The sequence below is a fragment of the Triticum urartu genome, unplaced genomic scaffold (assembly GCF_003073215.2).
Source record: "Triticum urartu cultivar G1812 unplaced genomic scaffold, Tu2.1 TuUngrouped_contig_9323, whole genome shotgun sequence".
Taxonomy (NCBI): Eukaryota; Viridiplantae; Streptophyta; class Magnoliopsida; order Poales; family Poaceae; genus Triticum; species Triticum urartu.
This window is the reverse complement of record NW_024120356.1, coordinates 2,870-9,985: the sequence shown is the minus strand read 5'-3', so window position 1 is coordinate 9,985 and position 7,116 is coordinate 2,870. Positions and strand designations below refer to the sequence as shown.

Below are 7,116 nucleotides of genomic sequence, written 5' to 3'. Positions count from 1 at the left end.
CTGGTCTTTGAGCTGATCTCAGACGTTTAATCTACATTGTGCGTTTTGACCTCGCTGTTGTTTTTCCGGGGCGAATGACTGGTGGGCTCGTGCTTTTTGTCTACGGGCTGGGTGAGCCGTTTGGAAGTGCGGGAGAAGCCTGTCCTTGCGCGCGGCGTGCACGTCGCGCATTTGGCGCCGGGCGTTGGGCTGTTTTGTTTCTGCTGTGAGGATGCCGATGGATGTCTATTTCTCTGACTATCTCAGACGTTTAATCTACATTGTGCGTTTTGACCTCGCTGTTGTTTTTCCGGGGTGAATGACTGGTGGGCTCATGCTTTTTGTCTACTAGCTGGGTGAGCCGTTTGGAAGTGCAGGAGAAGCCTGTCCTTGCGCGCGGCGTGCACGTCGCGTGTTTGGCGCCGGGCGTTGGGCTGTTTGTTTCTGCTGTGAGGATGCCGATGCATGTCAATTTCTCTTATTATTGGGTGGTACTTACTCATTTCTGGCCCCACACATCTGTGGGTTGACTACCTTTTTGTCTGCGTGAGAAAGGGGCTGCGCTGACACTGCGTTGATCGTGCGAGGGTTTGCCCAACCGCGTCGCGCGCGCCGCGCGTGGGACATGCGTCCTGCAGCTGGTGTGGATGTTCGCTCGTGCTGCATAGCCTATGGTAGGTGGGGCTTGTTTTCTGCTGGTCCTACACGTATGTCCCTTGTTTAGGTTGGAGTGAGACTGTGAAGGTTGTGTTTCTTCTGACACGGAGAGAGGGGTCGTGCAAGTCTCATCCCATCTCCCTCCTCCTTCGTCTCCCCAGCCGTGAAAAAATCCCCTCCGCCGTCTCCTCCTCTCTCTTTCGCCTCCCTCCTCCTTCCCCGGCTCTCCGCCCCACATCGGGAGTAGCTAGGATGCTAGGATGAAGAAAGTAGGAGACGGTATCGGGTCAAATGATCCAGCGGTGGCAGCAAGAGGCAGTCCATGATGAATCTATGGTAGGACGATTCCTTCCTTGGTTTCTCCTGTTCCACATTCAAGTTCCAAATTAGGATACTGTTTTACAACTTGTTGTGTCTCCCTTCCATTTGATGAATCATAACCCTGAATTGTTATTAAAAAACATATCTGCTGAAACCTTACATTTATTAGATGTCATACATACTTTACTGTTCCTGGACAATTCCAACTTTTGCTAAATATTCTAATTAGAAGTTTTATTTAATCATGGCAGAAATTTCAACAAAATTAGGCCTTTCAGTACTTGACATTTGCTGAACTAATGGTCATTTGCTATTTTGCTGCTGTTTGGATTGTTCAGGTATTGGAAGTTTTGGGTTCCTCGGAATTATTGGTGCTTATCTACAAAGTTGATTATGCTTATCATTCTAGATTTTCTGATTCTCAGTCGAACAATACCCTTATAACTACACGGTGGATGCTATTCATTATGTAAGGTGAGCTTCGATGACTTGGTTTAACCTTTCTAGATTATGTAACTGAATAAAGGAACTTTCTGATATGTGTATTTGTAGAATTTATAGATGTTCGATGTGAAATATTGGTGGCCAAAAGTTTGTTATGGTCAGGTCGATCTGAATATTATGTTCATCTGTCTACACCTCCTGCTGTGGTATCCACTTGCTCGTGTACTGGTCACCTCCTCATTGTAGACGCTCACAAGTGCTCCTGCTTGTTGAAAATGCCTGAGACAAGTCACTAACTAAGCCTAATCAAATAGAAGAGAAATTTTCAGTACAAAAATGTAGAAAATCAAGTAGAAGAAGAGACACAATGCACAAAAAACTTTTGAAAGGAATATCAGTTTCATACATTATTTCTAGTGCTAAATATATATATATATATATTGCTGGACTGCTGGTTCAGGACTAATTTATTATAGGCAAACTTGCACACATCTGCTATTCTACCCAGGATTAATTCATCCTAGCAAAAGAAATCACATCATGAGCAAAAGAATGAATTCGCTACTAACATTTCAAATCAAGATTTATCCATCTAGCAGTCCTATAATATATTTCTCTTCTCATTATTGCAACATCCTTTTATGTACCAACAATGTGACACTACACTAAAATAGATTTTCACAGGCCATGGAAAAATAATAAAGAATTTGACAATCGGTAGCCTCCAGTCTATAATTATAATTCTGCGCGCACTTTGGAGCTATTGGATGCCTGAATGTGTCGCGTTCCTCCATTGTACCATGTTAAGAATTGTAGCTTGATAGGAGGGAAATAGTTAATCAGGTTGTATAGAGTTGCTATCATACCATTTCTTTGTGAATGCATGGTTTCACTATCATTTTTCTTAAAGTATATTAGCCTCTTGTTCTTGGAAGAATGGATTTTCATTCTATACCTGAGGTCTAACCAGGCCTATAGTTTTTTTTGGTTTTGTTTCTTGACCTGCTGTTTCATTTACTGATCCTTCTTGCTCATATAAACAGGCCCACACTTCGAATGATTAGAAATGTTTCATTTGTTGCAGCAGTTATTTTTTCATTGTCAAGGTTTCTTCAGTTAGTCTCCTCTGGTTATTTTTCTTCTACAGTGTGCTACGCAATTCTTGCCAATGGACCTCCCATTGCTTATATCCTATCAATAGCACCATGCCTCCTTGTCGCCCTATTTGTCAAAAGCTCAGTACAACCAGTAGCGAGGTGCCTCCCCGTCATGTTGTTCATCGAAAGCATTCTTAATACGAAAGCATATAATGCTCAGTAAAAACAACCTTAAGTTGATGACCACTTGGTATTGTTACAATGCTTCGATCCGTTAATACTCCATCTGTTATGAAGGTTATGTGCAGTGTGTCCGTGCCATTAAGGAATTTAATATTTCTTTGAACTTCTGGCCCAGAGATCTACATTGTGCATTTTGACCTCGCTGTTGTTTTTCCGGGGCGAATGACTGGTGGGCTCGTGCTTTTTGTCTACTGGCTTGGTGAGCCGTTTGGAAGTGCGGGAGAAGCCTGTCCTTGCGCGCGGCGTGCACGTCGCGCGTTTGGCGCCGGGCATTGGGTTGTTTGTTTCTGCTGTGAGGATGCCGATGGATGTCTATTTCTCTGACTATTGGGTGGTCCTTACTCATTTCTGGCCCCACACTTCTGTGGGTTGACTACATTTTGTCTGTGTGAGAGAGGGGCTGCACTGACACTGCGTCGATCGTGCGAGGGTTTGCCCAACCGCGCCGCACGCGCCGTGCGTGGGACATGCGTCCTGCGGCTGGTGTGGACGTTCGCTCCTGCTGCATAGCCTATGGTAGGTGGGGCTTGTTTTCTGCTGGTCCTACACGTCTGTCCCTTGTTTAGGTTGGAGTGAGACTGTGAAGGTTGTGTTTCTTCTGACACGGAGAGAGGGGTCGTGCGAGTCTCATCCCATCTCCCTCCTCCTTCATCTCCACAGCCGTGAAAAAATCCCCTCCGCCGTCTCCTCCTCTCTCTTCCGCCTCCCTCCTCCTTCCCCGGCTCTCCGCCCCACATCGGGAGTAGCTAGGATGCTAGGATGAAGAAAGTAGGAGACGGTATCGGGTCAAATGATCCAGCGGTGGCAGCAAGAGGCAGTCCATGATGAATCTCTGGTAGGACGATTCCTTCCTTGGTTTCGCCTGTTCCAGATTCAAGTTCCCAAATTAGGATGCTGTTTTACAACTTGTTGTGTCTCCCTTCCATTTGATGAATCATAACCCTGAATTGTTATTAAAAAAACATATCTGCTGAAACCTTACATTTATTAGGTGTCATACATACTTTACTGTTCCTGGACAATTCCAACTTTTGCTAAATATTCTAATTAGAAGTTTTATTTAACCATGGCAGAAATTTCAACAAAATTAGGCCTTTCAGTACTTGACATTTGTTGAACTAATGGTCATTTGCTATTTTGCTGCTGTTTGGATTGTTCAGGTATTGGAAGTTTTGGGTTCCTTGGAATTATTGGTGCTTATCTACAAAGTTGATTATGCTTATCATTCTCGATTTTCTGATTCTCAGTCGAACAATACCCTTGATAACTACACGGTGGATGCTATTCATTATGTAAGGTGAGCTTCTATGACTTGGTTTAACCTTTCTAGATTATGTAACTGAATAAAAGAACTTTCTGATATGTGTATTTGTAGAATTTGCTGATGTTTGATGCGAAATATTGGTGACCAAAAGTTTGTTATGGTCAGGTCGATCTGAATATTGTGTTCATCTGACTACACCTCCTGCTATGGTATACACTTGCTCGTGTACTGGTCACCTCCTCATTGTAGACGCTCACAAGTGCTCCTGCTTGTTGAAAATGCCTGAGACAAGTCACTAACTGAGCCTAATCAAATAGAAGAGAAATTTTCGGTACAAAAATGTAGAAAATCAAGTAGAAGAAGAGACACAACGCACAAAAAACTTTTGAAAGGAATATCAGTTTCATACATTATTTCTAGTGCTATATATAGGGTTGCGCTATTCGTCCCCCTGGGTGAGGAATAGTTATTCTTCACCCCCCCTCTATTTTACCATCAATGCACCGTAATTTTATGTTCCGTAAGTTTTGTCTTATTTCTGACGCAAAAAGGGACCGTAAGAAAATATATAAACGCCTAAAAAATATTTTATGTTATGTAGAATTACAAACGTAAAAATATAGTCTAAAATACACATAAACTGCAAAATTTCTTGTCTTATGACCTATATTTTTATTTTCTTATGTCTATATATAGTGTTGGACTGCTGGTTCAGGACTAATTTATTATAGGCAAACCTGCACACATCTGCTATTCTACCCAGGCTTAATTTGACCTAGCAAAAGAAATCACATCATGAGCAAAAGAACGAATTCGCTACTAACATTTCAAATCAAGATTTATCCATCTAGCAGTACTAAAATATATTTCTCTTCTCATTATTGCAGCATCCTTTTATGTACCAACAATGTGACACTACACTACAATAGATTTTCACAGGCCATGGAAAAATAATAAAGAATTTGACAATCGGTAGCCTCCAGTCTATAATTATAATTCTGCGCGCACTTTGGAGCTATTGGATGCCTGAATGTGTCACGTTCCTCCATTGTGCCATGTTAAGAATTGTAGCTTGAGAGGAGGGAAATAGTTAATCAGGTTGTATAGAGTTGCTATCATACCATTTCTTTGCGAATGCATGGTTTCACTATCATTTTTCTTAAAGTATATTAGCCTCTTGTTCTTGGAAGAATGGATTTTCATTCTATACTTGAGGTCTAACCAGGCCTATAGTTTTTTTTGGTTTTGTTTCTTGACCTGCTGTTTCCTTTGCTGATCCTTCTTGCTCATATAAACAGGCCCACACTTCGAATGATTAGAAATGTTTCTTTTGTTGTAGCAGTTATTTTTTCATTGTCAAGGTTTCTTCAGTTAGTTTCCTCTGGTTATTTTTCTTCTACAATGTGCTACGCGATTCTTGCCAATGGACCTCCCATTGTTTATATCCTATCAGTAGCACCATGCCTCCCTGTCGCCCTATTTGTCAAAAGCTCGGTACAACCAGTAGCGAGGTGCCTCCCCTTCATGTTGTTCATCGAAAGCATTCCTAATACGAAAGCATATAATGCTCAGTAAATACAACCTTAAGTTGATGACCACTTGGTATTGTTACAGTGCTTCGATCAGTTAATACTCCATCTGTTATGAAGGTTATGTGCACTGTGTCCGTGCCATTAAGGAATTTAATATTTCTTTGAACTTCTGGCCCAGAGATTTTTTTTCCGAGAAAACGCAAAGGACCTTTGCGCTTCATTGCATTGGAAAGGTAGAGTACAGTTACATCCTCCTAGGAGGCAAGGTTACAGGGCCAGCAGAGATCAATGGACATCCCAGGATGGTGGCAAAATGACCCTGAGCCCTTGAGCCCTAGCCTTTGCCCAACATCTGGCCTCATCTCTGATCTTGTCTAGGAGCTCATCGAGCAAGGGGTTTACATGTCGAACACACACGCGTTCCTGTGTTTCCAGATCATCCACGGCACGAGTAGTGCGATGGATTGCAGAGCCTTGCGATGGTCCAACTGGTTCTAATCATAGCAAGCTACTACATAAAAGGTAAGATAGAATTTTGTTGACAGAGCTTGCTGAAAATATCGGTCCTCGTGTAATCTAAACGTTACACCTCTCGAGTCCAATTAGGAACTCTTTCATTATTGGATCTAAAGTGTTTGCTTTGATCAGTTAATACTCCCTCTGTTTATAAATACAAGACGTTTTAGAGACAAGCTGCATATTTAATGAAGCATCCACTTGTTATAGAAAGCATGTTTTATGGTTCTGTACCAGGTAATATGTTCAGATGGCATAAATATATCATCATGTCTAGGTTATTTAAGCTTACAATGTTACAACTCACAGGGCCACCAGGGGTGACCGAGACACCAGACCCATGCCTTGTCAGGGCGTTTTAGTCTGTTCCCTGGGTCTATGCATAAGGGTGTTAACTAATCGCTTGCCTGCCACTATCCGTATTCCGACATCTTCGATCAACCGCCCGACCGTCACCTCCCTTGATGCATAGTTGTTCTGGAAGATCCGAGCATTGCGCTCCTTCCATGTAACCCACCATACTAACTGAATCAGTGAACTCCAGGCCTTCTTTTCATAGGCCGACATTGTTGCCGTGGACTCTTCTATCCATCCCATCAACGATGTGGTTGCATGCTGTTACGTATTGTAACTTGTATACAATTGTACTTGTACTCAACGAGGTTTTCCCTCTATATATATTGTAGTGGCCGACCCCTAGACGTGTTGAAGCCCACAATACCCAAAACCCTTTGCGTAACATGCTATCAGACGCGATCGTTCCCCTGCCCCCCCCAGCCCGGCCATCCTTGGTGCTCTCCCCGGCGCGGCCACTATGCCTGCTGCCGCCACCGAGTTCTCCGCCCCGCTCTCGCTCGCCGATCCCATCGGATCAGGCGCGCCTGTCCTCGGTCCGACGGCTCATGTGCCGCCGTTCATGTCTACTCTCCTCCAAGGAGGACCTGCATCTACCCCTCTGATGACCAGATCGATGGGGGCCCTGTTTTCTAGGTTGACCTCTTCGGCTCCTCCCGGATCGCCGGCGTTGCGCCCCAACTAGGGCACGCTGGCGCCCTACGCACTA

General features: G+C 43.5%; 1 long non-coding RNA gene across 6 annotated transcripts; it reads left to right on the top strand.

Moving 5' to 3' along the window:
- The first annotated feature begins 536 nt into the window (after nt 1-536).
- On the top strand, nt 537-6,802 carry LOC125532192. Of its 6 annotated transcripts, none has more exons than XR_007293845.1 (5): nt 538-972; nt 1,296-1,431; nt 3,902-4,038; nt 4,117-4,214; nt 4,893-5,327. It is a non-coding gene; the product is annotated as an uncharacterized LOC125532192 (long non-coding RNA). The 6 variants fall into 6 exon arrangements; XR_007293846.1 differs by having other exon boundaries at nt 540-972; nt 4,171-4,214; XR_007293842.1 differs by having other exon boundaries at nt 537-972; nt 3,902-4,214.
- The last annotated feature ends 314 nt before the right edge of the window (nt 6,803-7,116 follow it).